This window comes from Acipenser ruthenus, chromosome 19 (assembly GCF_902713425.1).
Source record: "Acipenser ruthenus chromosome 19, fAciRut3.2 maternal haplotype, whole genome shotgun sequence".
Lineage (NCBI taxonomy): Eukaryota > Metazoa > Chordata > Actinopteri > Acipenseriformes > Acipenseridae > Acipenser > Acipenser ruthenus.
This window is the reverse complement of record NC_081207.1, coordinates 31,691,903-31,715,599: the sequence shown is the minus strand read 5'-3', so window position 1 is coordinate 31,715,599 and position 23,697 is coordinate 31,691,903. Positions and strand designations below refer to the sequence as shown.

At 38.1% G+C, this 23,697-nt stretch overlaps 1 long non-coding RNA gene across 1 annotated transcript; it reads right to left on the bottom strand.

Annotated features, from left to right (window-relative positions):
* Positions 1-7,138: 7,138 nt before the first annotated feature.
* Positions 7,139-22,059, bottom strand: LOC131698784 (uncharacterized). The gene is made up of 4 exons (XR_009307810.1): positions 20,996-22,059; positions 20,445-20,542; positions 11,246-11,330; positions 7,139-8,659 (listed from the first exon to the last, which is right to left on the bottom strand). It is a non-coding gene; the product is annotated as an uncharacterized LOC131698784 (long non-coding RNA).
* Between the last annotated feature and the right edge of the window lie 1,638 nt (positions 22,060-23,697).

Genomic DNA, 23,697 nt, shown 5'->3' with positions numbered 1-23,697 from the left:
CACATTTTTAACCTAAAATAAAACACAACAAAAATGTCACAATTTTCAGCAACAGATTGCAATGAAAGAGTTATTTGATTTTATTTAAATGAATTGAACGGCTTGCTTATTGTGTAACCCCTTTGAATTAACCCCATTTAAATGATTAATATAAGCACACCATTATATTCTGGCATGGCTATCAAAACATTCTTCACTGTAAAAATAATGTTATTTTGTTGTTCTCCCTGAGTCCAGCAGGGGGCACAAGCTCACCACTAAAAACAACAACAAACAAAATGTCTGAAAGCCTGCAAACCCTTCCTGTGTACTGTTCAGTGTTTGCCCATTATTGTAAAATAAACCCTTATCCAAAATTATAAAATGAAATACCAACGCAAATATAATCAGAATCCAAAGTCAATTATTATTTTGTAAACCTTGTTGTTCGGTCTGAAGTTCAAATGCAACTGTATATGAAATTAAACAGAACTGAAGAAGTACCAGTGCAGGGATCATCCCATTATTCCAGTATATATGCACCTAGTACACTAGAAACAACATGCGTTTAAACACAGTGGGGTTAAAATACAGTCCAAAAAACTCAAACACAAACTGTATTGCTCTTGCCCTGAGATGTGTCAATATGTGTTACTGTCAAGGAATTTAGAGCAGTAATACAATGCTTGTGTTTCGATCCTGTATCATAAAGACAGTATCGGCTGGGGTCATGTTATTTACAAGCACTGATTTCTAGCTCTGCACAGCGCTGTACAGTTTAAAACACCGGGATCGGAAATCAGCACATATAAACTTACATGACATTACAGCACACACAGGATCCGCTACGTACTGTAAGAGAAGAGGATGCAAAACTCTAACAGCAGAAAACAAAACAGCAACGTGTAAAGTAAGCAAGGCTAGAGTTAAAAACCCTCTCAGGAATTTGTTAAGAGCACCAGTTCTGAAATGTGACAGGCTACACTATCTGTGCTGTTACATTGGAACTCATGCCAGTCTATGCCTTTCTCTTTCATTGAAGTCCATACAGCACATCCCTCTTATTGGGTCTATTGAGTTGGCTAAGCCATGGAAGACCAGAATCCTGCCGTCTTTGAAATAATTCAAATAGGGTTCTCCTCCATGGTTCAAGTACAGTATGTTTAAAGCTACACTACCAGAGGTTTGATTGGCTTAACTGTGTTACACTATATTAGAGGCTATATATGCATTATTACAGGAAAAGTGTCTATATTAATATCTGCCGATTTTTAAATCAATTTGAGAATACAAACCATTGAGGTGTCAGCGTTATTCTGCACACACCCCTGTGTACAGCGCTTGGGAAAGGAAATACCAGTTAGAAGCTAATATGGTAGCACTTTTAAACAATGACCACAAATCCATAGGAATTCCAGAGGAATGGCTGCTGTTCCTGTCACATTCCATTGGAATGCATTACCAATGTGCTGTCATGATTTCAAAATGACTGTCATTCTCATGTAATTTATATAAGCTGTTTGGATGTATTCTTGCAATATTCCTTTTCATATCTTTTAACATTATTAAATGTTGTGAATAATACTTTGCAGCTCGGCAGAACCCTGACAGCAACAATGCATGGCACAGCTTGCAGCTGTAGTCTAGTGTGTATAGAGACATATTCTTATATACAACACTTAAATGCACCTGACATTCCAACTGGGTCATTCTCTGCCATTGCGGTGGCTTTGACGTGTCCTTTATGCAAAATAATGAATTAAAAAAAAACTGCTATATAGAGTAAGTTATAGTCATTTTTCTATCCACATTTTATTTGTAAAAAAATACATGTAGCCTTTTCTGAATAGCAAGGCGATTTTGAAAGCGTGCACATGGTTTGGATGCAGGGTCATAAGTCTATGAACTGAAGAAGCATGTGTACTGTAGATCTGAGGAAAAGGAACTTAACAATGCCTAGAACTTCACTAAAAAATAGAAGATGGGGGATTGGGAAGTGTTTTGATAAGCCTTTACGTTTGATCCCCAAATTATAAAAAGATGAAATGTAACTGAATGTTGGTTTTATACTGTATAGTTTTACCATGAGAGAAAAAAAATGTACTTATTATTATTATTATTATTATTGTCTGTGCAGCAACGACCTTGAACCTTTTACATCACAGAATCAGAATGGGCTGGAATAAAACACTAATCTTCTGTTCCGGAATAAGGCTGGCAATCAAAGGGTTAAATGACAAACACATGTTATTTTTTGTTATTTGTTTTTTAAACAAGCTTGTTACCCTACATGTTATTAATGGCATGCTAGTGTTGTGAACATAAACATTCAGCATTTGGAAATGTCTTTTCTTTCTAAAAAAAACAAACAAATTTCTCTATCAAAACTGATGCACGCTGATTAAACATATTTGTTTGAATACTTTGTAAATAATTGCACTCTATATTGTCAATTAGTTTACATTGGTTCTTGTTCACGTAAACATGCCCTTATGTTCGTTATTACAACTTAAATTTTGAGCAATTGGCAGACGTTGGCCCAAGTTGCGTGAGTTGAGTGAGTTGAGTCTAACCAACCTCTTAAAAACTGCCAGAGCTTGGAAGGCTAACATAGCATAACACAAAGGCAGGTCTGCTTTTAAAATGTATGAATAGTTACTGTAGTAAACCACACCAGCATTTGGCTGGGAAGAGGGGATCTGTTCCTTTCGTGTTACAAAGAAAATGTGCTAGAACACCCCAAGTTGAACTCCGAGGACCCACCTGCGGCCTAAAACAACCAATCAGGATCCTCTGCCTGCCACCTGATTGGTGAATTTCAATCTGAAATCTGACAGTGGACGGAAGACGGTTAGTTAAACACCTGACTTTAGCCCTGAACTCAATGCTTGTTGTACAAGAACACATATTGCTTTTATTCCAGCAGTTTTTATGACGGGCTGGTTAGTTACTTTAATGATAGGAAATTATGAGTGATTGATTACAGTGTGCAGCACAGTGGAACTCCTTTTCAAACCAAAAAATGACCTAACATGTATTATGTATGCATTTATTGAAAAGGAAAGCACTGTGCGTGTCTGTGTGTAAAAAGCCTTTAATTAACATATCTTAACTGTCTAAAGCAGCACAAGGAGTATTGCTAACAAAATACTGTTTTGATTTTATTTACATAATTATCAATCTCGTCTCTCTTTTAACATATATTTATATATGCTAAATTGGAAGTGTTATTGGCAGAGGAAGGGAACACAGTCACTCTTAAGAATCACAGCTTTAAGTGGGACTTACTTTATCGTTTTGGCAGGCTAGAGATAAGGTTCAGATTCCTGTTTCTCTGTTCTTTTATTATTTGCCTATTATCAAAGACGCCACTCGAATTTTGCTGTCTAATGCATAAGGAAATCATTTTGCATTTAATAGGGGTGCCAGTTTGACTAAGGCTCTTATTATCCAAATCCACAAAAATGTTAAGAGGGCCGTTGTCTGAACAGATGTAGGAACCCTGTTTCTCGTTGCCACAGCAGTTGATGTCAACGGTCTGGTGTGATGTATGTCCCTTTGCAGCACTCCAATGTGGGGGGTGAGTGGGTGGGGGTCGATGACATTGTGGTCACGTGACAGTGTCATGCTGGGGAGAAATTTTTTTTTTATTTCCATTTTTGCGGCAACTACAACTAAATACATAACTTGTGAAAACCTGATGTGGGCCATGTAGTTGTTCCTCTGAAGAGACTCCCCGCTTTCATTAGCATGTGATTCCACAGCGACACCACATAACGAATGGTAAAATATATTAACAGTGACAACACATTAATAGTAGCACGTCCCGCACAATGTTGGCCGTGACGCTTGCAAAGCACAGAGCATTGGCAGCTGTTTCGAGTCACAGTTACTGCTCGCCTACCTTGCGAGGCTGGGCTGCTGATGTCTTTGTTTTCAGGTGCCAATGGGACCAAACAGGCCACTGCTTGGAGTACAGGAAGGTCTCAGGTTCAGAAATACGTTTGAGGTCTCGGCTTCAGTGGACTGTAGCCACATGATTCAGCTTGCCCCCGGGACACCTTAGCAGGCCATCTCATAGAGAGGCATGGAGAGCATGGAGAGCTCCCTCGTCCCCTATGAGAACTGATGGCTTGAGGCACGCTCACAGAGCACATGCTTACACATACAAGACTCTGTGGATTGAAATGCATTTCTTTTTAATTCGCTTTAATTTTCTAATCCTGATTACATTGCGCCCATGATCACATTGCCCCAGCGCTGCTCAGCTCTGCAGATCCTGTCCCTTAACCCTTAACCCACGAGGTGAGCAGAAACTCTGAAGCTAATTATATTATGTGAGGTCATTACATACAGGGGACACTAATAACTAAATGGAAACCTGTATTTAATATATCTATCGATAGAGAGAAAGAGATATCAAATGTAAGAAATAGAAAAGTAAATTCAGGTGTGACCAGTGCCTGTGTATTTGGATAATTAGTGAACAATAATTCATCAATTCAGACCAGGATTCAGGTTACATGTGTGTCCTAAAGATGTATGAACACTACTGGCCTGTGTTCTGTACTGTATACTTCAAACAGGCTGCAAGGCCTGAGCCAAAGTTACCGCAATTTGCCGTGACATGTTGGTTAATCTTTAAACTCTCCACAAGCAGAGCAGTACCGACAGGACATGTGCAAGTCAATCGAAAACTGTGTTGAATCCTCCACTGCTGGGGAACAGCTTCATAGCAGACAGTTATCCAATAACCACTTCAGTTTGGCACTGTCCAACAGTATTAATCAAAAGAATGTCCTGGGGTGACACTGTTCCTAAGGTTGGGTTGAGATCATCCCAGCTTCTTTTACTTTGAGCATGAAACTGTCTCGGGGAGTGTGCACCGACTGGAAACTAACACAACATAGTGAAGGAGGGGTTCTGCCATTTTCACCCTCCAAACCCCTAGCTCTGTTAATTTTGCTGTTACATAGAATAATGTGCATCTCCTCAGGGTGAAGGGTCTTGGAGACCGCGGTGGCAATTTTAACAGTGTTTTTGTTAGGCCAGTTATAAAATGTGCTTTTTTTTTTTACTCCAATTTGTTTTCTGGGGTCTGGATCAGCTGCTTCTACTGAACTGAAGAGAATGTTATTTGTCTCTAGTGGATCCCAAAGCCCTATGACCCCTGAATTGTCATCAGACATGGCATACCCTGGCAGAGGGGAAGCTGCACCGAAAACCAACAACGTTCAGTTAGGAAAGAGGCACCGCAATTGCATTTTTGCAAAGCCGACCAATTAATCTTGCTGATGATAGTGACTGGTTTGAATTACTGTAATATATTGTGATGGTTCCTAATGATGATATATCTGAGCCCAGCCAAAGAAAGCTGGGGAGGAGGGGATCCAAAAAAATGAGATAAGAGCCAGCCTAAGTGACAACAAACATGTGGCTGTTTACTGGGGATGGTGTGGTAGGTTTTGCAGATGTCTGCGGTTTGCGGAACAGTTCCAGGGGAATGTATTATGAGGATTAGCAATCTCGGGGAAAAGGGTGCTGCCAGTGCTCCTGGGAGGCAGAGGGGGGGTATTATTGCAAAGTTCAGGGTTGCCTGTGAGCACAATTATTCCAACAGCCTCCACTGTACATCAACAAATTAATATTGCATGGATGTCATTTCAAAGCCTGCTGAAGACAGCGAGCCATTACTGAAGCCATTAGAGCACAGATGGTTCAGACTATATGCAGATATTCATGCCTGCACATTTGCATTATATCTGCTTTTTTGCTGTTGAACTGTAATGAATTGTCTTATAATCCATCCCATCTTCTAGCCATTAGAGGGCTTTGAATGTTCGCTAATACGAGCCGAGGACTCATTTTCCAGGACTTTAATCACACAATGTGGGGGGTGCCTAATTCGCTAAATGAAATGGGCTATGATCACTGAAGCAGAGATTTAATATATCACGGAAAATTAGGTCGATTTTAATAAATGACTTATCCCACTGAATACTTTACATATGCTTATGAAGGAACAGGAAATGTTTGCAAACAGTGAAACTTGACCACATTACCGAGAACAAGGATAAGCAAATTAATAAATTAGTGATAACAAGAAGTATGGTCACATTAGCTATTCTTGTGTATAAATCTGTCAGCATGTCAATGTTAATATAATGCACAATGCCATCTTCTTTACTTTGCTTTCAAAAAGACAGACAGAAAGCAGGATAAAACACGAGGCATGTTTCAGCTACACTTGTGTTAAAAATAGTTTCTGATCCATCGCTTTTATTAGACTGGGTACGCGCTGATCTGTCTAGTTTTCACTTCTCGATTTCAACAAAATTAAAAAAAATGCAACATCCTTTTGTGTCTCTAGGTTAGTGACATAGTATTACTAGCATATTATTATTAGCATAATGGAACGATTGGAACTTTGGGGATTCTTTGAGTTCTGAGTTTCTTCAGATTTAGAATTCATTCCTGGTATGCAGAGCAGCTGCTTTCTTCAGTGTACAGTAGTATGATTTTCTTCTGTGAGAAGAACTACAAAAAAAGTAAAATATTTCCTGCAGAATGGTTATTTGGTATGGAACTATTGGTAATGCAATACACGTTCTGCTTAAATACATTGTAAACTCTCCCCAGGTTTGAGACAGAACAATACCTGTACGGTAGGAGGTTTCTGCTCTTTGTAATTTAGCCATTTTATGATGCACACACAGCATTCATGTTTGCAAATACTGACTGTGCCTTTCCTTCCCTTTTTGCCCAGAAAGTAGAAATCCATGCTTGAAATATGTTAGCTAATCTGTTTCTGTTCTCTCTGTTTAATTGATAGAAATTGCATGCATCAAAGAAAATGCACACTGAGATTTAATGTGCATAAAATGGACATTAGCATTTTAAAGAGGCGGATTAACACATTAATCCAGGCAATTTTCATCTACCAATTCCAATAAAATCATCACAGTGTAAAAGTCCTAATGAGGCTTAACAGGCTTTTTCATTTAGTCGAGTGATTAGGGATAACACTAAACTTTAGTTTAGAATGGGTACACAGGGACTTAAAGCTTGAGCTGGCATTCTGAAAAGAAAGACTTTATTAAAAAATGAAATATCTAACTTGCATACATTTGGCATGTGCAACACATTCCAAAATTACCAGCGGAGCGCATCACTGAAATCAGACAAATATCCACTTTTGTGTTTCATTTTTTTTTTTTTTAAGGTTAAAAAATGGAAATGTAATAAAGTAGCAAAAACACAAAACGCATACATATATTACAATAAAAAAAAACAAAAACCCCAAAAACCACACACACATATAATTGTAAATTCACTTAAATCCAAATTAAATAAGGCAGGGGTTATGTGCATAAACACCCCCGATATTGTTCTTGTTTATTTCTCGTACATATCATCAGTGCTAGTCTTCAATGACAGAGCGTAGTAGTGCCTGGAGAGCCACAACAGTAACCTTCAATTACTGCATTGTCATCCTGAGCATTCACAACTACAGCAATAGAAAAGAAAAAAAAAACCCCACCATACAAGCTTTCCTAGTATGTATTAGTTACACCTCTAGAGCTCTGTTTGGCTGCAGCATGATGTCATGAACAGTCTTTTGTTGTTTATAACACATTCACATAGGTGTTATTGGTCATTTATAAACATGTCTTTAAACTAAGGTGTTACCAATAAAAGGAAATGCTTTGTATAATGTGGAGTATTAACAGATCTTCAGACATACATAATCACACCTGTAATAAGTTAATCACACTTTTGACACAATTTAAACTGAAGATAACAGACTATGTAGAGATGAATATAGATGAAGAGTGAAATGTGGACAATGGCTGTGGTGGCAGTGCCAGGGCAAGGTCCAGCACATAGTCGATCTAACTGATCTCATTTTAATTCAGTTCATTTTGTGAGAGACATCCATGTGTTGCAGCTACTCCTCCTGATGTTTTCTCACCACCTTGTTTAAATGCCTTGGCTAGTTTTTGTCAGCCCAGCTACGCAAACAGAAAGGAAACCCGACAACGACAGTACTTTCTATCCCCGCCCCTTTCCATGGTATTCCTACAAAAGTAATATTGGTTTGATGCATCATATTGGTCGAGTCCTGACATGAGAACAAAAAACTCTAAAAAACCCTTAAACACTAAAACCCCTTGCTATTTACGGTGTTATGCTGTGTCCTACATACATCTGAAAACCGTCTCTTGCTTTATTTAAATTCTTTATGTAGGCCTAGTCCTTAACGTCATTAATGTACAGACATGGAACTGCGCTTAGAACAATGCTGGATCTTTTTTGATAACACTGTGCTAAACAAATTAAAAAGACTATAACTCTCAGCATACCTTTAAATTAATAATCATGACGTGATGGACTTTCACAAGGAAATATTTTTAGACCTTTTTCTAAAGCAATATATGACTACTGTAAAATGCATCACACATGGATAGCTCCAAAATGAAAGCCCTTCTATAGCGGTACAACTGCATATATCATGCGCTAGCAGAACCTCAGCATACTGTACTTACTGTTGATGCTTTTCTCTATGAAATCCTGCTTATCCTGAAAGATGTCTCTGACGTTGACAAAAGCAAAGCCAACATCTTCACACTCCATGTCCTGCTCGTCTTCAGGAGGGCCACTAACCACAGTAAACTTGATGCTGTCACAGAAACAAAACAAAGAAACTGACACAACATAAAGATATTACTGCAGTCTTGGGAGTACATTTCAGGACAACGACTAATTTCATTGAATTGAGTCTCCCCATCTTCGAGTCCCAGCCAAGGACTCACTTGTTTAGAATGGTTTTTAATTTACTGCATGAATCTAATTTTTACGCAGTTACTTCTACTTTTAGCAACTTGTAGCACACCTGTTTTATCTAATGAGCAGTATTGTGAATGTAGCGACACTCGTTCCAGCTACTGCAGGCTGTCTTTATTACTACCTCGGTTATTGCATGAATCAGTAGCATTTCCGCGCTTGGTTTTCAGAGGGAGGTTCAGACGCTGTGCAGGGGCCACAAGGCTGAGAGCCGCTGATGTAAAGCGTTCCTCAATGCACTTACCTGCTGATAACTACCTAATTACATCTAATCTCAGATATCACTATGTGCCTAATCAGATTTAAGAGGACTAATCTGGTCCAAATTTGTTTACAAAAAAATAAATATATATATATATATATATATGTATATGTATCTGAACAGATACATGAATTTCTATTTATTTTTTCCCTAAGAGTGAAAAAGACCAAATTCAGTTTTTCTTTTTTTCCCCCTCTTTATATATATAGAGGGGGGAAAATGTATATATATATATATATATATATATATACACTGCTAAGAAATAAATAATATAGACAGTGTTTTGCTGGAGCTGATTTGAATTAGTGGTTTGTGCTGTGGCCAAAACATTTAGATTGTCCAAGGGACAGGAATTTATAGTACAGTACTCTTCTTTTGATATGTTTTGGCAGGAGCTCTCAAACCGTGGATGCTTGTAAACTTGAATGCTTTGAACCCCTTAATAAGGATCTTCCAAAGTCAAACAAACGTTAAGCCTAATGGAATCCTGGTTTGCACAATGCCATTGCTCAAATAAATCAAACAGTACTAACTGAAAGTAAAACATACTGTTAATATTATCAAAGCGGAGACACTGCAACAAACAAACACACTCATTAGTAATGTGAAATTATTACCTCATCACCATTTTACCCCCCCATGAGGATTAAAACGTGCTTTGCTTTTTAAGATCATAAACCTATAAACATTTTATAGCTGCAAACATTTTAAATGAGTTTTTAATTTTGGAGTAGGAAATGTTGTCTGCAACATTTCCTACACAATAGTCTCTAATTTAGATAACCATGTTGCTGGCTGCCGAAAGCCTGATTACTATATTTGGGTGGCATTTTCTTAGCTGCCAACTGCAGCAATCTCATCATCATATATACATGACATGCCATGGTTTAGGAACAGGGACTGTGACTGCTTCCACTGTAAGCACTAGATTAAAAGAATCCCTCTTGTAAATGCCAGAGGAGTTACGAGTCTTGGTTTCTCGAGAAGACAGACGGAGTCAGTGTAATGCTTACAAGGATGTATATCCCGTTAAAAATAATGGCAGACTGATGTATTAAATCCAGGCTGGAGTATGCTTTCACGCACATTTTATTTTGAATTGAACAGTAATGTGCTATATATCGGCTGCTAAGTGGAATGAAAACTTTAGAAACGTGTGCTTGTTACCAGCACTGCAGGTGTGTATGCACAGACCAAGTACAGGTCTGTATTAAAGGTAGTCCCATCAACCCAGCAACACTGCAGTGATATCAGTTTGTTTAGGCATTATGATCTTCCTTGCCCCAAATTTGAGTGAAGCTTAACACTGGCACATTGGAAGATATGGAAAGTAATCTCCACTCATGTCTCCATGCAAACATCTGGGTAACGGCATGGCTAACTAGGGATGAGGATATTCCCTCTTTAAGGAGTAGCTGTTTAGGGAAACTAAATATTCAGGACTCAAGCCTCATTGCAGATACACCCTTAATAAACCACTTGTGTCCTAACCGTGTTGTCACTGCTGCAGTGACATTTTGTTCAGGTTAAAATCTAATTTTCTAGAGATACAAAATTGTAGTATATGAACGGGAAACCAACTTAAAAAATGTTGCTATGTAAAGCAACTGAGGGATTACAATGACCCCCCCCCCCCCACACACACACACAAAAAGCATATATATATGTAAAGAGGAGCCTAATACCAACAGTGGGATAACATAGTGATGAGTACTGAAATTTCAAGTGTATTAATTCTTGATCCTTTTCAATTATGTTCTCTAAGAACCCCTGTATAAATTGCGGTGGCAGTATTCATAGATAGACTGGTCTCGTGCTGACTGTGTATCTTATAAGCTTTATGAGCTCTCTCTGTCAGGTTTGATGGTGTGCCACGCTGGGCTAAATACCAGGGTGCCATTTAACGACATCATTACTGTGAACGGTCTTGGCAGGCAAGCAGGCAGACAGACAGACAGACAGACAGACAGGCAGACAGGCAAGCAGGCAGACAGACATACGGGCAGACAGGCAGACCAATCCAGCTGTTGGGATAAAGATCAGGGTTCCGTCATGTTGACATTTCTTTAAAGTGGTCTTTACTGGCAGAGTACATAATCATCACAGCGGCGTCAGATGAAAAAGAAAGTGTTTGATGATGTTTGTGCCACTAATGTTTACCTCTCATGAGCCGGGTCTTGTCCCTGGAGCACAGACCTCAGGAACTCTCGTCTTGGCTGGTTATTTTCTTTATCTACGTGGATCACTGTCAGGACAACAGGCACAGTGCGTTACTTGATACAATCTGATACTGGAGAGCTCTTGCATTCAATTTAGGAATCCATATAAAAGCAGGAAGTGATTCCCCCCCTTCGTCTCTCCCTACTTTTCAATGTTTACTTGAAGAGGAAAGCAGCCGGCGAAGGGGAGCCGGTATTCAGTCCTGAGATCATGTGATTTGTTGTCTTGTCACTGGCAGGTTGATGTGCGTGCTGTCAAAAGGGATACAGGCATTGCCTGAGCATGCCACATAACTGTCATCTCCTGTTAATGACACTGGCAGTCTCAACTGGAAAAGCCTGCAGCCTCTATTCTCGTGTATTTGAGGGGATTTAATGTGTTTTCTTTCACCCGAGGAGTCGCTGATAATGATAGTATATGCTTGTCCTTTCTGACAACGGCAGTAATTTAATCCTCTGCTCCTGCTGCCATGCAGCGGTAAAAGGTGTAGCATTAGGGGGAACCAAATCCATAGTACTGTACTTTGTTCTGAACTGGAGACCTCAAATCGCAAGTATACACATAGACAATGCGGCCTTTAGGAGACCACAGACCACTATATCGTCTCCTGCCTTATGATTACCACCTGGCAGTCAACCATCAAGGCTTATTGTACAGCCCAGGATAGGGCAACCTGTAATGAAGTCTTCTGTTACTAGCTGATTTAGCGAAGGCACAGACTCGTATGTAATCTGTCATGTGTAAAGTCCCTTGCATGAACATGATATGATAGCTTGTTTAATAGTGATTTATTGGGTTTGACCCTGTAAATTCTGCAGTAAACCTTCATAATCATAAGTGATGAGAGAATATATATATATATTCCCTTGGTACCGGCAATCATTATGCAATAGGCAACTTTAATCGTTGCTTATTACCCAATTAGCGCTTTATGAAGACAGGAATTTATAAAAACAGAATGAGGATTCTCCTAGCATTCTCAAAAGGGAAATAATTACACTAATGTTACATACCAAACAAGGCTTAACTGTGTGTGTGTTTTTTTTGTTTTAAACAAACAGTTAACAGCATTTTTCATTAGCTGCCTGTCGAAAAAAAGAAAAAGAATATTACAGTAATAAAAACACCCACCTTTCCAAACAGACAGTGAACAAAATATTACAATGAAGATATCCCAAATAACACATGGATTTAACTGAATTAATGAGTTCTTCAACTAGCTTTAGATGTTATTGCTTGTGGATTCACGGTTCAACTCAATACGTCAATTAATTTCACTCTGAGCTTCTATTCAGGTAAATCTCATTTTTATTAAAGATAATGTTCTGTTGACCCTGGATACCGCTATGCAGACAAGTCTAATTAGGCCTCCTGAACGAGAGAGGGAGTAAAAAGCTCAATCAACGCCTGCTCTGGATTCATTTCCATTATCAGATTACAGGCTTTTCTTATGACATTAATGAAGATCGAAGAACTGAAATAAAAGGAGGAGAACACATTTCAAGATAATATTAATAAATTACAGAAAATAAAATAAAAAAACACACCTCGAATCACATGGATTGAACCTGACAGGGAGCCTAGACACTGAGCTTCACACACAGTTTAAATGAGGGAATGCAGATGTGCAGTGAGAGATCATGCAGATGGAGTTTTGCTAAGTCGGTTATCCATACCGATTTAAAAACAAACAAACAAACAAACAAACAAACAAAAATACAACTTTTCTCTTTTTATACTTCCTGTAATTAATTGAACCTCCTTCGGACGGCACATCGTATAACATGAGTTTTAACAACAAAAGTTTCTGAGAGTTTAGACCTAAATTACAGACTGTTAAATACTTTGCTTATCTTGTTTCTATTGCAGAATCGCTATTTCAAATTCAAACTCAAATTCAAAGCTGTCCTATTATCTGTCATAGTAACTGTCGTGACCGGAAACATGTATTTGTTTATATCCCCCCGATTTTTAATGATTTTATTAAAGACAGGATACTGATGATAGTCCAAACAGCTGTGTCTTTAAAGGGTTAATGCTGTAGGTACAGGGCCCACTCAGCTGGCTTTGCTGCAAGCCGATGCTAATGTGAAGCGAAGAAATCACTACAGCTGATAATACAATGCACTGGTAAGCGGTGGCTGCTTCACAGTACAGGCTACTACATTATGTGTTATAAAAGTCTAACCCTAACCGCACAGGCTCCTATTAGGAACTTTGCACTGTGTATTTATGTGACACAACGCCCTGCATTTAGACAGTGACTGAATTAAAACGGTAAACCGGACCTGCAAGTAATAATCCTCACTTTCCTGGCATATCTAGTTAAACAGAAGAGATGAATGGCACATTCCAGCAATCACAGCGGTGGTGCTGGAGAAGGGCAGGCCAGTCTGATCTCATCTGATGGTGTTAATGTCTCAGGTGTTCAGCTCTGTATATCTGATTAGAGTGATGTGCGGCTTATTGGTGTCAGTTCTGCTCGTCTTCACAATTTGAATGTTTCGAATAACTGCACTGCTAGGCCTAGGCTAGCTGGCAGATTATGCAGCGCTCTGCTGTGTTGTGCGCGGCAGGTTAATTTGGTTGCCTCCAGTTGTCAAGTATGAATATCACTGTTTGCAAATTGTTTATCAGTGCGTTCAGGGATGCTCTGCCCTGTAAAGTGATGGCTGTTATGTCTAATTAAATTCTTAGTCGATCTGATTATCTCACTCAACTAGTTTTACATTTCTGTAATTTGTACATCACCTCATAGTTACCTCCACGAATGGGGCATTGTTTAACCCATTTTTTTTTGTATAAATGTCTTGATTGTACAACTGCTGTGTTGAAGTGTTGTGTTAATTAGAATTAGTCATTTATTATTTTTGCAGTGCCCTTTAGATTAGTTACATTTATTGAGAACAACATTTTGTAAGGAACAGGTGAGAAAGAAAGAAAGAAAGAAAGAAAGAAAGAAAGAAAGAAAGAAAGAAAGATGGGGGAATGATCTTTCATTACCCTGGGTGTCGTGTTTCCGAGGAGGGTTGATGGTCAACCACTGTTTTTTTTTTTGTCGATCTGGGTGGCCAAATAAAAGTCTTCTTTAAATCGCATATATATGAGAAATATATAATATATCAGTGTTAAGCACAAACGTCAACACGTGGTCAAGAACAGATATCAAACGGGTTCCAAGTTTGCCAAGCAATTATGGGGAACAATTGCTGCTAGCCCAAAGTCCCTAGATGCTATAAGAAAGGTTCAAAACTACAGCTGGGCCGAATCATATTTTACTTTCAATAAGAGAGAAGTCTTCCCAGATTCACATGACCACAGGATTTCTAAGCTTTTCAGGTCTTTAAATAAAGATACTAACTTAACTTAAATCACTTGAACTAAACTGGCTCTATATGGCTTTGTACACATAGACATACAAACATATGGTTTACTAACATTATATATATATATATATATATATATATATATATATATATATATATATATATATATATATATATATATATACACAGTACATGCAGTACATTATAGTTGTTTAATGTTTAAAATCGATACAAAAATACAAACACTTTTCCGAATCCTTATTCCTGTTTTATTTCAACCGAGAAATGTATTCTGCAATACAATACAATATCTGACAACAATGATGTTACTAGACTCTGCCCAGGATTAATGCTTCCTGTCTCAGAGCATCAAAACACATAATATTTAACGACCATGCTTTCTGGCGATATAACCCGTTAAAAAAATGCGTGTTTTAAAACAAACTTCATGCTCTTCTATGGAATCTCACTAGAATCTGAAACATAGTACGGCCAAAAAAAAAAAAAAGAAAAGAAAAACCTTAGTAAAATCACAAATTAAGGCAAATACAGCTATTACATTGATAAGCTAAACCCCCTCCGTAAAAATAAACACTGATCAATTCTGAAAACTATAATTCTGCATTCCTGATGGTAGCTGTATTTTGAATGTGTAGTTTGTAGTTTAAAAACCAAAACAACTAGCTTAAATTTGCTTTAACCTTACAATAATAATAATAATAATAATAATAATAATAATAATAATAATAATAATAATAATAATAGTAATATCAGCAATATAGTGTACCTATTTGCATCTGTCAAATGTTGGAGGGTATGTGCATATTGTTAGGCAGATGAGACCTCAGCCTGGTTTAACAATACAGAATTGAAATTGAAAACAGAAATTGAGGAATAAGCTACCGCAACAACGTAAACAAATGTTTGCAACTCACTTCACCGAATTGCGGTTTGAGTTTGAGTATTATCTTCAGAGAGCTGACTGGCTGACATCATTTTAAACAAATTAGGGTGCAGATTGCATAGGAAAAACAAACATGTATTTTCCACTGCTCACACAGCATCGTTGACCATTTTATTTTATCACACATTAACTTCTCATTTTTTAAAGTTACTTTTAATAAGAAACTAAATCTGAATATTTCAATAATAGCGTTTTATTATTTCGTAGACTCTCTATTCAAGCCATCCTTGTTTTCTCCAGCAATGCAGATACATGACTTTCGCTGGCAATATTACTAGGATTAGCATGGCATGATGAAATTTAGTGGAGTTTTTTTTTTTTTTTTTTTCTTTCTAAAACCTAATAAATCAAATGACTGCCAAATGCCATTAAAGTGATGGTCTTTGACTGGAAAAGGCTTTTCATATTCAAATTTGAGGAAGAAGAGATGAAAGCACAGAAAGGTTACTTGGTTTAGCTAATAACCCCTGGTGCCCCACATTCACATGTATAAAGAAAATGACACCAGTCCCATTGTCTCGCTTTCTTTAAAGAATGCACACTTCTTTTTTGAATGGTCATGCAAGTTGTTTATATTGGGGTGGGGATAGCTTTTTAAATCCTTTTTTATTGACCATCAAAACCATAACAAATAAAGAAGAGACGACTATTGAAACTGTCTCTGTGACATTCTGTTTAAAATCAAGAATTGTACGCTATGCAGACCATGTCAATAATAAAACATGTTTTTTTTTTTTTTTAATACGACAGGTCCAGTAGTCTTTCCTCTGCCTATTTCCTTGTCGATGTACCCCTGCTTTTGAGGAATGTCAATGTGTTTCCCCAGATTGCCCCACAGCCAGCATGTCCTAAGCAACCTGGGATAGTCTGATTTTTCAATTTGAATCGAATGTGCTGTGCTTGCTTTGCAATGAAATAGGATTGGGTCCATGTTGTCTGTCTGTTTTTGGTGTATGTGTCATTTATTTAGAAGCTGTTTTTGGTCAGATCATTGTGGGTCTTTCAACATGTATGGAAGAATTTGTTTTTGTTCTTGTGGGAATTAATACTGCCATTTGTCTTCATTTTCTAAGCTGCAATAACAGTATGTTCAGTTTGATGCTAAGAATAAGCTTAAGTATACCTCTCTGAGGAATCTCATAAAAAATGTAGCAACATTTTTCGAAAACATAAAAAACAAATGGTGAACAAAACAAACAAAACATTTCTCGTGGTTATAACTCCAATTAAAAACATGTTTCTGTCAACGGATTTTGCCTTTACCAACAGAGACCCATGCTTTCAGTCCGGTAAACCTCAGCTGCCTTCAAAGCTTGGCTTCATTGGTTAAGTACAAGAGTACTCTCAAGGCAACCAACACAGGTTATTAACTATTAATCTTGCTTTTAAAACTTAATTACTAAAATAGTCAAACTTAAAAACAATCACATACAATTATTTAATGTATTAAACTCGCTGATTTTGAACCATGCATTGTACACAGCATATTATAACACTATCAGCAATCACATATATTGAACAGATATGGGGAAAAAAAGCATTATTCTTCTGTCTTCTGTAACACCAAGCTGAACATTTTATAAAGGAAATAATAATAATAATAATAATAATAATAATAATAATAATAATAATAATAATAATAATAATAATAATAATAAATGACAGTAAAGCCAAACTTCTGTCCCTTTAGCTCCTGCCAAGACAAAGACTAATACACATGCAAATGCCCTTTCTTTCTTTCTTTCTTTTTTTTCAGGAATGGGCCAAGGCTTTTAATCAATGTATTATACATCAAATTGATAATGTGAACTCCTGATTATTCAAATATACGAAATATTCTTGGGTAACTGTCCAAAATTGTACATTTCCTTGACTTTCTTCTCCATTAATTAACATGCCTGGGAGCTTTTTAGTAAAAGGAGCAGCCATCAGCTTGACTGAACTTGACAAGGCGGCATGGTCCAATTACACCGGCTCTCCGCGAAGCTTTGATGTAGTGGAAACACAAAGCGAGAGGGGCAAATTGTACAGCACATTATGTTAATGGCTTGATTTAATCCAGCCACTAAACTTTATATAGCCTGTTAAAGAAGATGCTAACACTAATTACGCTACTTTGGAGAGGGAAAGGAGGGGACAAGCATTTCACTTTGCCAAACTTGTAAATGAAATGAAACAAAATGAAGTGATGTTTGTTTAATTATACACATCGCTGGCAGGAGAAAAGGTGAGGGGGTAGGCTGGATAATGGAGGCCTGTTGGGTTTCCTTTTTAATCAACACATCCAAGAACTAACCAGAGCCTGCGTGAGGTGCTGGATTATGATATTATTTCATAATGAATATGTCACTTCAATTACAGCACTTAAAAATGGAAGTGTCTTGGGCTACAACGCACAGCCCTGTCTGCTTTGCTAATTAGTGTGTAATTACAAGGTCTGCTGAGTCGAAGCCACTCAGCAGTGGTCCTACAGATTTATAGATGTGATTATCCAACAGTAAACAAAAAAATCCTTTCCAGAAAGCGACTGCAATTCAAGTAAATACAAAACAAACAATCTAAGTATTGCCTGGAAAAATCCCCCGACTGATTTTAAAAAACAAACATTTGGATTTAGAAAAAAAAAAAAAAAGACAAAGAAAAAGTCTGGAAAAACACAGTATAATCCCTGAAAGCCATGAATACAAATCAATGTGTTGCATTGTGTATCTGAATATACAACTGTGCTACTGTTGTTTTGTGTACAAAAACTAATAATTATGTTATAGAAATTACTTCCAAACGCTTTTGACTACAAATCTTTTTTTTCTGTCATGAGAGGCACTACTGCTTAATTGAAAAAGTAAAAATAAATATATAAATAAATAAAAATAAGCAACAAAAAGAAACAAACAGTACGGTAATGTCACTGAAATAAAAAGTGTTTTGATTCATTCCGAGAGTCAGGCACACCTCATCACTCCATTAGCCCTACGGTGACAACAGACATGGTGAATAAATCACCTTTTGGCTTGTCACTATTAGAACAATGTTTCCAAATTTGAAACAATGGGCATTGTATGTAAAGTGGTTCCACGCGGAGACCCACATATTCTTTAGGTCGTCTTTAAATAACCAGAATCACGCTTTCAGACTAGCATTACACAGTTTATTTGTTCAGTGTTCATTTTTTTGTATTCATCAAATCAAACTGAATCAGAGCTGAATCATTAACGTATCACTCTGAACTTCAAATGATGTGAACAGGGAGGGAGGAAGCAGTGCGTATACATGGAGGGTCGGAGTCCGGACCGAGTCACAGTTCAAGCTATTTTCCTTTTAATGAACGGATCGGGCTGATGCATTTAAATTCCCACTGCTGAAGAGCGCTGTCACGGGGAAGAGCCGGTGGCGGCTGTTCTAAAAGTCTCAGAAGTGCCGCTGATCTGTGATGCATGCTCTATTATATATCCTCCTGTTTTATTCTGACTCGCCTTATCCCAGCCCCTCTGGATACTTGAGCAGTTCACCTGGGGCGAGGATTGAAAGCCATGCAGATTAAATGTTTTGTTGTTACAGTGCGGTACAGGAGACTCTGAAGCTTTCTATATATGATTTCAGCAGCTTTCTACTTTCTCTAAAAAAGGACATAACCAAATAAAGGTAGAAAGTGTGTTTTTTATGGTACCAATAGCCAGTTGCTTAAATGTGGCTCCCTGTCACAATTCTGATAATTTCATAATTTCTATCAATGTAAGTTTGCAGAATGAAGTTAGACCTCATATTGTACTGTAATTATAAGCTTTGACGAGGGGCAACATTCTTATTAGGAAGCAACCAAAATTAAAATCTACTTTTAAAACAAAAGGGCTAACAAGCTAGTCGCGTACTGCAGTGCATCCATAGTACTGATTCACTTAGTGACCATTAATAATCATTTACTTGAGTTTATAACATGGTACATTACAGCATTTAAGTGCACTGAACATGCAATTAAATAGACTCTGTTACCAGCTACTTAAACTGGCATTTCTGTCTCAGTTTGAATTCGGCAGTGGCATTTTTACACCTCTCTCGATGTTGAAATGAAAGACACGCAGCCAATCAAGCATGAGCAATTGCTTAATGTAGCTGGCCACATTATGAGATGTTACACATGCCTAGCTAAAGCAGACAGCACATGAAAGCCAATCAGAGGATGCTATTGACCAGTGTAGCTGCTTGACTTGCATTGTGTTTGAAAAGCAGGACCGGTTAGCCTTGCTCAGATGGAACATCATTGAAAAAAAAAACAAGAGACCTGGTTCAAATGACCTACTGTGCTTTGTCTGGTTTAAAAAGGATCAATCAACTGTTTTCAATAAAGCCATTAGGCTTAGATACAGAGGTATGTGCAGCAAGTGATAGCTTAATAAGCCTCTAACTAAGGAAGACAGTACAAAAGGTCACTTTGTAGAGAAGCTCTCTCTCTTATCCTTCAATAAAATATTCTTTTTCAAACAGCTTCAAGGACCAAGTCTTTATTGTTGAATCTGGAGGAAAAATGTTAAATTAGGTCATGATTTCCATACATTTTACTTACTAAATCTGAAATCTCCTTAATTAAGGAAAAGTTTGAAAGATTCACAGTACACAAGTACATATCGCTTTTCTTGATCTGCTTTGTTAGCTTTTTCTAAACGCATTCAACTAAAATCAAAATCAAAAGCATATGTTTCCTTATTTAAAAAAAAAAAAAAAAAACTTATTTTCCCTTCCTTCCAAAGGCCTCATGCTTTCTTATTGTGGCCTTGATCTAAAAAACTACAACAACAAAACAAACCTTGATTGAAACATGTCAAACAAGAAGGTACACAGCAACATGCCAGACCTGCTTTCTGCTCTGGGGTGCTGGGCCTGGAACAATGCAGTCATCACTGTTGGAGAGTATTGATTCATTGACATCAGTGGCCAGCACATCCTCCCCTTCTGGGAAAGCAAGAGATCGACAGTGTTAAAAACAATTATAATTACAGGCCTTACGAGGGGAACTTGATAGCTACAAATTGTCAGGATCAAGAAATATGGAGTTAGACAGTCAAGCGGATCCATAAGCAGTTACTCCAGGTAGATCTTAAAGCTGCTGAAATCAATGAGCATTGACAGGCAGGAATAACTGTCTGCTGGGTATCGCTGTACGCTTTATTGCTTTATCTATGGGCAACATTTCAAGAAAACCTCAGCCTTCATACGTAAAGTGAGATGTAGAACAACAAGGCTTGAAAGTTACGCACACTGTACAGGCACAAGGTCAAGAGATTTATGAACATTTATGCTGTTTGTCTGAGCTGACGATCAGAATGTCAACAACAATGTGGCATAATGCATTTAGAATCTGCATGCGCGTGGATTCCCAGAGTAATATATAATAATGCTAAACACCTTCTATGTCCCGCTCCAACACCTCTTCTGGAATGTCCGATTCCTCCTCCTCCTCTCTTCTGAGAGCAGGCTCTGTTCTGCTAGCTGCCCTTCGGAGAGGTGCGAGTCCTCCTCTTCCTCCTGGATCTCCTGGGCCATCTCCCCCAGCTCCTGATTGCCTAACCTAGGAGGCTGTGTGGTTCAGTGGTTAAAGAAAAGGGCTTGTAACCAGGAGGGCCCCGGTTCAAACCCCACCTCAGCCACACTGACTCACTGTGTGACCCTGAGCAAGTCACTTAACCTCCTTGTGCTCCGTCTTTCGGGTGAGATGTAATTGTAAGTGACTCTGCTGCTGATGCATAGTTCACACACCCTAGTCTCTGTAAGTCGCCTTGGATAAAGGTATCTGCTAAATAAACTAATAATAATAATAACATGCCTCTTTGTAAATCCTGTGGACAGTGATCAGAAAACCATGATCCTCAGAGTTACTATGCTCTTACCAAGCAACGCCTGTGTTCAGTCCATTTTGTACCCAGGTAATTGCATTATATACTATTATGATAAATGTAATGTTTTTAGATCCAGTTAAGGCATTATTTTTATGTAGGTTAGATGCATGTGTAGGGAAGGTAGATGCCATCTACAAGACATGGTCAGTAAAGTAATACACTCAAAATAAAATACTTGTAAAGCACAGCATTTATCACATCATAAATGCTGTGCTTTATAAGCCTCTTTGACTGTGTGTATCAATCAAACACATCATGCTGGAAATTGGAAATGATGATGGAAATGAAGGGAAAGCTGCTTTGGGTTGCTTTCTGCACAGTAATTATTTGGGAAAATGCAGGCAGATTCAAACTGTTTCTGTTTGCAGCTCTAATCTTTTTCAGCTTTAGACAGCGAGGTACACATGCACGATTGTGGAGATGGTGTTTAGAAATTATCAGGGTCTGTTTTAATGATATTTCTAAGTTTCTCCCCCTTTTAATTCTACATTAACCCTGCGGGTACTTTTATTTATCGTCCCGCTTATTAACATCACATCATAGTGACATGCTGTGCAATGGAAAGCGCTCTGAGCAGGTACTGTTAAGATCATTCAAGCAGATCCCATCATTGTTTTCCTTGTCTGATGCACTCCATACCTCTGGGATCAGAGTGGGGCTAGTTGAACTTGAAGGCTCCTCTTGTAAGATTTCTTTCTCCTCAGCAGGAGATGGACTGACATTCTGGACCTATTACAAGACAATGCAAACTTTATAAAGAAACAGTAGAATAAGATTTAGCCAACAGCATCATGATATGTCTGTTTCTGATTTAGTTTTTTATTATAATCCGATTTATTTTAGGTTATTTAATTTTTTTTTTAACCAGAATGAACTTAAAACATAACTCAAACACAATTTACATTTGAACACAATATAATTCTGTATGATTTAAACAGAGATTGATTTTTTTTTAAAATTATTGCTATCATTGCTATTGGTTTAAGCCAGGCATAGAAAATCCTAGGTCTGTTAACTCAAAAGACCTACTTTGCCTCAATTAAGCAGAACTGCGAAATAAAATTAAGATTTACATTGTTAGAGAAGCAGTTCCATCTGTCTCCTATAAACTTCCAGAGAGTTAATTTGCCTACCTGGCTGGAAGTTTCTTTAATCACGCAGCTAGAGTAATTTACCACTTGGTACCTATACTTCATGCTGGGATCTATGAGATGTGTTAACTTTAGCCACCAATGCTTTATTGCATGCTATTAAGTCAGTCTAGAAGCAATTCAATTTGAAACTCTTAAAACTCTTTTATGAACACTATAATGGGACCTTCTCTCATTTTTTCCTCAGGTTTGTAGGCTTGATTCTTGAAAGTGTTTGGTCTTGTCTCATCATCGAAGAAAATGCTGTTTTAAAATGTAGTCGATTTAATGATTACCCTGTGGCATTGTGGAAGGAAAGTTAATCCTACTTGGTTTTTATTTAAGACAAGGGACATAAGTTACTGCCTGGCCCCATAGACCACATTCTGCTGGAGATGAGGAAACTCTGAATGCCAAACAGCAAGGAGTTCATTCACTGTTGAGTAGAACAGGAACTGTTTCCTGTGTGTAGCTGCCCTGAGCACTGTCTACCTGTAACATACTGTACACAGGCCCACTCCCTCGATCAAGATTATCCATATTTTTTATTATTTTTTTTAAAATTTAGAGTGACCAATTATTATTTTTATTTTTCCCCCAATTTGGAATGTCCAATTATGTTTTTTCTCCTCACCGCAGCGGGTCCCCACACAACACAGAAGTTCTGAGGGCGTGCGAGTGTCCTCCGATCTCACAAGCCTAAAGCCAGGATTGATTTTACGCTGAGCAATCCAGAGCAGAGGTGGGCGGGCTACTGATCCCAGAGAACAGAGATCAGCCCTGCTTTTTATCCACTCTGAATGTGCTCAGTGTCTGGCCAGTAGGGTTCGCTATTGCGCGATGAGGAGAAGCAATCCCTGCCTGCTTCTCATCCCCCTCCCCGGGAGCGTCAGACCCAATGTGACGCCCCTTCAGAGTCCCCAGCAAAGTTTGGCCTCTTTGCACAGCCCGGACGCGAACTGGCACCGTCCAAGCCGTATGACACATCCTGCACTACCAGCGGCAGCGCTTTAACTGGATGAGCCACTCGGGGACCCCTATCCATATTTTTTAACTGGATCGAGCACTTGTTGTGTATAGT